Here is an 8649-nt window from a genome sequence, read left to right on the forward strand (position 1 = left end):
GATAGAAATGGAAAGGTCTAGGAAGGGGAGGGAGGAGTCTGAGACAGTCCAGGTGAATTTCAGGTCAGGATGGAAGGTGTTAGTAAAGTTGATGAACTGTTCAACCTCCTCGTGGGAGCACGAGGCAGCGCCGATACAGTCATCGATGTAGCGGAGGAAAAGGTGGGGGGTGGTGCCAGTGTAGTTGCGGAAGATGGACTGTTCCACATATCCTACGAAGAGGCAGGCATAGCTGGGGCCCATGCGGGTGCCCATGGCAACTCCTTTAGTTTGGAGGAAGTGGGAGGATTGAAAAGAGATTTTTTTTGTCTTGGTGGCGGTTAACTAGCATTACACAATGGATGTTCTTTACCTTGTTAAACTAGTACCCTTGCCTCCAGCACCTCAGTTTACTGCAAGTTCTTACCTGGTCAAAGTCATGCTAGCTGAGCCTTTGTCAAACATCCCTAAACGTAACTCTTTCTCTACCTGCTCACCTTATATACTTTCTCACCTTCTTTACCACCCTGTCTAACCATGCTGAAACCATCAGAGAACAATGGGCTTGTACACCAAGGTCCCTTTGTTCCTCGGTCCTCCCTAGGGACCTACCATATATTGTGTATTTCCTTCCCTTATTAGACCTGTCAAAATGCATCACCTCACAATTATTGGGATTAAGTTCCATCTGCTAATGCTCTGCCTAATTTAATCAGCCTGAGACCATTCTCCTCACTGTCAACAATAACATCAATTTTCATATCATCTGCAAACTTACTAATTTTGCTTGTACATTCACATCCAAGTCGTTAATGTATGTAACAAATAGTTCCAGAACCGACTAATGATACACTGCTGGCCACAAGCTTCCAATCACAAAAACATCCCTCCACCATAATCCTTTGCCTCCTAATAGCAACCCAATTTTGGATCCAGTTTGCCAAATTACCTTGGATCCTACAGGCTCTTACCTTTTGGACCAACCTTCCCTGTGGGACCTTATCAAAGGCTTCATTGAAGCTCATGTAAACTACATCAACTGCACTTCTCTCAATCAATATGTTTAGCCACCTTTTTCAATAAACAAAATTAAATTAGTCAGACAGGATCAGCTATCCATATCTGGCACTTTGCCTGCGGCCAACAAAGTATTAAATATCTCTGCCAGGGGCATTAGTAATCTCCTGGGATACATCATCAGGCCCTGAGGATTTATGCCAGCTAAAACATCTAATATAGCTTCCTTATTAATCTTAATTTGCTCTGGAACCTCACCATCACAACTGAAATCCCCATGTAACCAAGTGGCTTAAGCAACTAGGCCCAAAGTAAAATTGCTGAAAATGTGTTGCTGGAAAAGCGCAGTAGGTCAGGCAGCATCCAAGGAGCAGGAAATTTGACGTTTCGGGCATAAGCCCTTCATACTCCAGCATCTGCAGACCTCACTTTCTCCCCAAAGTAAAATTGACTAAACACATTCTGCAGTCAAGACCTGATGGAATGCAAATAGGACAAAAACATTTCAAAAAGGCAAGTCAGAGCAAGACTTTTACATTTCATGGTAAGGACCTGTAGAGTGTTGCTGAACAAAGAGACCTTGGAGTGCAGGTTCATAGTTCCTTGGCAGTAGAGTCACAAGTAGATAGGATAGTGAGGAAGGCGTTTGGTATGTTTTCCTTTAATTGTCAGAGTATTGAGTACAGGAGTTGGGAGATCATGTTGTGGCTGTACAGGACATTGGTGAGGCCACTGTTGGAATATTGCATGCAATTCTAGTCTTCTTCCTATTGGAAGGATGTTGCAAAACCTGAAAGGGTTTAGAAAAGATTTACAAGGACGTTGGCAGGTTTGGAGGATTTGAGCTATAGGGAGTGGTTGAATAGGCTGGGGCTGTTTTCCTTGCAGTGTCAGGGGCTATGGGGTGACCTTATAGAGGTTTATAAAATCATGAGGAGCATGGATAGGGTAAATAGACATGGTCTTTTCCCTAGGGTGGGAGTGTCCAGAACTAGAGGGCAGAGCTTTAGGGTGAGAGGGAAAAATTTAAAAGGGACTTAAGGGGAAACTTTTTCAGTCAGAGGGTGGTGTGGAATGAGCTGTCAGAGGAAATGGTGGAGGCTGGTACAATTACACCATTTAAAGGGCATCTGGATGGGTATAAGAATAGGAAGGGTTTAAAAGGGATATGGGCCAAGTGCTGGTAAATGGGACTAGATTAATTTAGGGTATCTGGTCAGTGTGGACGAATTGAACCAAACAGTCTGTTTCTGTGCTGTACATCTTTATGACTGTATGACTCTAAAAGCCAACAACGTTCAGCCCAGACCTATCTTGCATATTGAACAGAGGTGATCAACCTTAACAATGGGACAGTCATTACAATCTAAAACTGATTAAGAGGTACTCAGCCAGATCAACAGGAAGAGACAGTATGATCATGTATTTCCCTCTTTCAGCCAAATCCCTTGGCACCTTGGAATAATCATATCTTGGAAAGAGGATGCGTACACCTAGAATGACCTGGCCTAACCTCATTGGTGTGAACCTTGCCCTGTGACCCCATTGGCTGAAGTCAGAGAACATTCCGAAGGGCTAAGATAGGAGGGTAAGAATGGACACTTGGATGCCATTCCCAAAGTGAAGACTTAGCTGATGAAGACTCTGTTCGAGCCTATCATCATACTAAGAGAACCCTGATTATCCAGTCGACAGTGAATTGGATCCAGCAGCCCAAACAAGTTCACCAGAAGGATAGCATGTGAGTTGCCGAACACTTCAACTCCCCCTCCCATTCTGCCAAGGACATGCAGGTCCTGGGCCTCCTCTATTGCCACTCCCTTACCACCAACACCTGGAGGAAGAACACCTTATCTTCCACTTCGGGACCCTCCAAGCCCATGGCATCAATATGGATTTCAGCAGTTTCCTCATTTCCCCTCCACCCACCATATCCCAGTCCCAACCTTCCAACTCAGCACATACCTCATGACCTGTCCATTGTCCTTCCCGCCTATCCATTCCATGCTTCTCTCTGACTTGTCACCTTCACCCCCACCTCCATCTACCTATCGCACTCTCAGCTAGCTTCCCCTCAGACCCACCACCACCGCCCACCCTCCCACCTCCCATTTAACTCTCCATTCCCTCGGCTCACAGCCCCAAACCTGGTGAAAGGCTTTTGCCCAAAATGTCGATTCTCCTGCTCCTTGGATGCTGCCTGACTTGCTGTGCTTTTTCAGCACCACACACTCGACTCTAATCTCCAGCATCTGCAGTCCTCACTTTCACCTAGTATGTTTGTTGCAGTCAGCCTAGTTTGGGAAAGGTTGACTTAATTTGTCATGTAAGTGTTGTTTCTTTAATATATGAATGTTTTAACAAACTGAGTTTGAACCACAGTCCCTTGTTGGCTCATATAGTAACAGCACCTGAGTAAATGCTTTTAATGAGTAATAAACTGGTCCAAGTGTCTGAATAAAATATTTCACAGGCTGTACCTGGCTACAGTGTCTTTCATTCCCTGAGAATACAACCGAGAAGTATTCTTTTAAGATTTCTCCCATATCCACCAACTCCATGCAAAGGTTGCCCCTTGGCTTCTAATAGGTCCGGCTCTTTTCCTGGTAATCCTCTTATTCTTAACATACTTATAAAAACCATGGGGTATACAAGTATCCCCTGCCTTTCGAACATTCCCTTTACACCACTTCGCTTTTACAAAAGAGCTACATTAATGCCTGTTTTCGTGAATCCAAAAAGGATTTTTACTTTTATGAAAAAAATGCTAAATATTTCCCATGTAAATCATGCATCTTTGCTTTATGCAAATCGGCTTACAAAAGGTTTCCTTGGAATGCTCTACTTTCAGATAGTGGGGGATACCTGTAATAGAAATCAGAAATAATGAGGTAAACTCTACTCTCCATGGTAACTGTCTGAAACTGAACAACACAGTCTTGGGTGTCATTTTTGACCCCAAGGTCAGCTTCTGACCACAAATTTGAACCATCGCTACGACCTCCTGTTCCCATCTCCATTACATCGCCTGACACTTCTCCAACATTGTCTGACAAATCCTTATCACTGTTCATCACATTGTATGAGCAGCATGGCCTCTTGGTCACCCTAAGGTTGATTTGCTGCAACCATTCTCCTTTTAGATTGGGATCTACAAGCCCACTAGGTCTAGTGTAGTAAAAGAAAATCTTTAGGCAGTTTAATGAGAAGCGCCCCTTGTATTAAACATGTTGTGATCTATTGTATTATGGCAAGCATCAGCAAATATTGAAATGATAGGCATTGTATCAAAGACAAAAACAGAAATTGCTGGTAAAACTCAGCAGGTCTGGCAGTATCTGAGGGAGGAAAGCAGAGTTAATGTTTCACATCAGACTTGAAATGTTAACTCTGCTTTCTTCCCACAAATGTTGCCAGACCTATTGAGTTTTGCCAGCAATTTCTGTTTTTTTTGTCAGATCTCCAGCATCTTCAGTTCATTGTTTTATATTATTGTGCCAAAGACTAGAGAGAGACCTAGGTAGCAGATTTATCTCCTATAACAACAGATCTGTCTACTCTGAGATGCAGAGTTATTCTGTCCGTATTCACTGATGCTTATTACACTTCTCAGCATTAACTCTTTCAAAGCCTGGCACCTTATGACACACCAGACATAGCTCATTTGTAGCTGAAAACCTCATTCATGTCTTTGTTATTTTCAGATATTATTATCCTAATACTTTTCTACTTGACTTCTAACATGCTACTCATACATCCCTGTTCATCCCATTAACTTGAGGTTATTGAATATTCTAGGAGAAAATGAGGATGGCAGATGCTGAAGATCAGAGTTGAGAGTCTGGCATTGGAAAAGCACAGCAGGTCAGGCAGCATCCGAGGAGCAGGAGAATCAATGCTTCAATAAGCTCTTCATTCCTGTTCACCACCCCCCACTCCCCACCTCAACCCCCGCCCCTCCACACCTCGCCTCCCCCCACTCCCCACCTCACCACCCCCCCCCCCCAGCCCCCCCCACTCCCCACCACCCCCCACCACCCCCCCACCCCATTTTGCTACAAGTGGAGAAGGGAATGTGGACAGTTGCAGACCTGTCCAGCCTGGGACTGCACTGTGTTCTTCCCAGATTGAGGGCTTCTGGTAACTGCTTTACAACTTCCACATCCCAGTCCCTCCGCATTTAACTTCTGACTTATCATTAGTAAAACCAGATGGCATCTACTGCAACATTTTAAACATATATTCATGTTAAAAATTCAGCAACTTCTTCCATCATAAACTCCTGAAAATACTAAAATGAACTTATCCCACTGTAGATACATCATCTCCCAGAGCATCACCCCCAAGGGTAGGAGGGTACAGTAATGGCGTAGCACGCTTGTTTGATTAATTTCTATTAGGAATGTAAACAAAAGGAGTGTTCATTAATACTTGTGAGCTCCCTTAGGAGATTTTAATTTGTAAAGTTTTAAACAAATCTAAAATTAATCTAAACCATGTCTCACTATCCTTAACACCAGAATACAAGACATAAAGTTAACTTAAAGTTATGTATTTCTGAAGGTATATTATGCAGTTCTGAAGAAGTTCTGGTAGGCTCATTCATAAAGTCAGGAAGTATGGGATACAGGGAGATTTGGTTATCTGGATTCAGAATTGGCTGGCTGACAGAAGGCAGAGAGTGGTTGTAGATGGAAAATATTCTGCCTGGAGGTCAGTGTTGAGTGGGGTCCCGCAGGGCTCTGTACTTGGGCCTCTGCTCTTTGTAGTTTTTATAAATGACTTGAATGAGGAGGTTGATGGGCGGGTCAGTAAATTTGCAGATGACACGAAGGTTGGAGGTGTCGTTAATAGTATAGAGGGCTACTGCAGGCTGCAGCGCGACATAGACTGGATGCAGAGCTGGGCTGAGAAATGACAGATGGAGTTCAACCTGGATAAATGCGAAGTGATGTATTTTAGAAGGTCGAACTCGAATGCTGAATATAAGATTAAAGACAGGATCCTTGGCAGTGTGGAGGAACAGAGGGATCTGGGTGTGCAAGTACATAGATCCCTCAAAGTTGCCACCCAAGTGGATAGGGTTGTTAAGAAAGCATATAGTGTTTTTGTCTTTCATTAACAGGGGATAGAGCTTAAGAGCCGTGAAGTTTTGCTGCAGATCTGCAAGTCCCTGCTGAGGCCACACTTGGAATATTGCATCCAGTTCTGGCCACCCTACTATAGGAAAGATACAGAGGTTTTGGAGACGGTGCAAAGAAGGTTACCAGGATGCTGCCTGGACTGGAGGGCTTGCCTTATGAAGAAAGGTTGAATAGGCTCAGTCTTTCTCTCTGGACAGAAGGAGCAAGAGGGGAGACCTGATAGAGGTGTACAAAATAATGAGAGGAATATGTAAAGTCAATAGCCAGAGACTTTTCCCTAGGGCAGGATTGACTGGTACGGGAAGTCATAGTTTGAAGATATTAGGAAGAAGGTATAAAGGAGGTGTCAGAGGTAGTTTTTTTTACACAGAGAGTTGTGAATGCGTTACCAGCAGTGGTGGTGGAAGCAGAGTCATTTGGGATATTTGAGCGTCTGCTGGACAGGCACATGGACAGCAGTGAGTTGAGGAGTGTGTAGGTTGTTACTATATTTTACATTAGGATTAAATCAAGGCACAACATCGTGGGCCAAAGGGCCTGTTCTGTGCTGTACTTCTCTACATTCTATGTTCTAAGAGTCATATTGGACTCAATTTGTTAACTTTCTCACTCTCTCCAAAGAGTCTACCAGTTTTGCTGAGTTTCTCCAGCATTCTCTGTGATTCTTAAAGTTATGCATTATTCTGAACATCTTCCCAACTGATGTTAATACTGGACAAATCATATACCAGCATGAAACCTATTTAGTAGATCCTAACTTTGATTTTTCTTTGAAGTTTGGAACTGGGGAGTTCAGTTCCTGAATTGATTCACAAGAAGTTGTCAGTGTGTAAAGAATAAAACATACATTAAATGAGAAAAAAAATGACAGAAATGAACGAGATAGATTTTGTTACAAGCATCACAAAAAATATTCAATGTCACACTGCCGATTTATTCACTGCAATATCCTTATGGTGACTCAGACATCATTGATGACTCACCACAATCTATACACAAAGCTCCCTGCTCATTCCCAAGCTGGGCCAGTTGCAACCAGTTTTCTTTCAGTGAATTCCTCTGCCGTCACTAGATGCTTTTTCCCTTCATTGGGTCACTGTCCCTGAAGACACCTGAAATAAACTGCAAACTACATTCATCCTTACTGTAAACATTGGAGCAAACAGCTGCCTGACTCTAACATCTGGCACACCTACACACAGACTGCCTGACCTTCTGCATTGGTGTGTTTCTCTGTTTATCTGAACCTCTGTCAACAACAATTTTTCTCTCCTACTTTATTTTAAGAATGCTTAGAACCAGTTCCTCTCAAGGTTGTAGAACATTATTAAAATGCATGTAAACAAAACAGATGTCAAGACCCATCACAGAGCAAATCTACAATGAATCTAATCATGTATCCCCATCATCAACTTTAACATCATTATGTCAACTTCAAGCAATGCATTGTTTTAACACCTTCCTCCATTCCTACAAGAAAATAAATGAAAACATTCTTTAAAAGGTACTTTCAATTTTCTGTTTCAATCCCCCTTATTACTATTTTTAGTTGATGCACGCATCATTATATATCATTTGTGCATATTTTATGCAACATCTAAATCTAGTAAATGTACCTGTATATGGGATTCTTAAATTCCATGATATCCTCATACAGTTGCTTTTGTTACACAGCTATCATAAGCATGCTGTATCAGATTTCCTCATGGTTAGAAGCAGTAGCTGTCTCTGGAGAAAAGACTCCCAGATTTCAGTGATAGAGGACTAATTTGAGGACTAATTGACAACAAACTGTAAAAGAGCTTAGGACATCAGAGAATTCTGACAATCAGCAGCCTCTGTGAGAACAGAACTTGTACAGACTTATAGATAAGCATTGGTCAGCAAGAGGACAAAGCTCAATTTCTTTTTGGTTGAAATCTAAGTTGGTTAAAGATATAAGAAAACTCTAAGAGTTAGATTACTAAAAGAAATCTGAAATTACAAATGCAAACAAAAGTAAAGGCAGTGAGCACTCTGAGTCTCCCCCTTTACAGTACAGACAACCCTGAGAGCATAATAATCCACATCTAAAAACAAGTTGTTAAATGGTACTGAGAGGACTGATCTGAAGAAAATAAAGCTTTCAAATACAAAAATTGTGATTTTCTAGGCTTACCTGTGTCCAAGAATCAGTTGGTTTCAATTATTTTCTTTCATGCAAGTAGAGGGAACCCATATATCATCGTTTCTTATTTCATGTTAATGCCATGACAGGCAGAAATCTGCAACTACAAGTTTATAGTTCTTAAAGTACGTACCTGCTGTTCTTGAACTAATAGTTTTAAAGGAACAAAAATCAGTAAGGAAGTAGGAGAAGAGGGAAATAAAGACAACCGATCATACTTCAAATGATAACAGTAACTATAATATGGCATTAACTGTTTTGGGCCTTCCCTTTTTTTTTAATTCCTTTTTCCTGTCCTTTCTCTCTTCCTTATTGCCCTCTTCTTTCTTTTTCTCTCCATGT

The 8649-nt window shown here is 42.0% G+C and overlaps 1 long non-coding RNA gene across 1 annotated transcript in view; it reads right to left on the reverse strand.

Moving 5' to 3' along the window:
* Positions 1–8409, reverse strand: part of LOC132827230 (uncharacterized) — a 28982-nt gene extending 20573 nt beyond the window's left edge. The window contains exon 1 of the long non-coding RNA XR_009645982.1: positions 8299–8409. This is a non-coding gene — a long non-coding RNA (uncharacterized LOC132827230). The remainder of the gene's footprint in view (positions 1–8298) is intronic.
* Positions 8410–8649: the final 240 nt, after the last annotated feature.

The sequence above is a fragment of the Hemiscyllium ocellatum genome, chromosome 2 (assembly GCF_020745735.1).
Source record: "Hemiscyllium ocellatum isolate sHemOce1 chromosome 2, sHemOce1.pat.X.cur, whole genome shotgun sequence".
Taxonomy (NCBI): Eukaryota; Metazoa; Chordata; class Chondrichthyes; order Orectolobiformes; family Hemiscylliidae; genus Hemiscyllium; species Hemiscyllium ocellatum.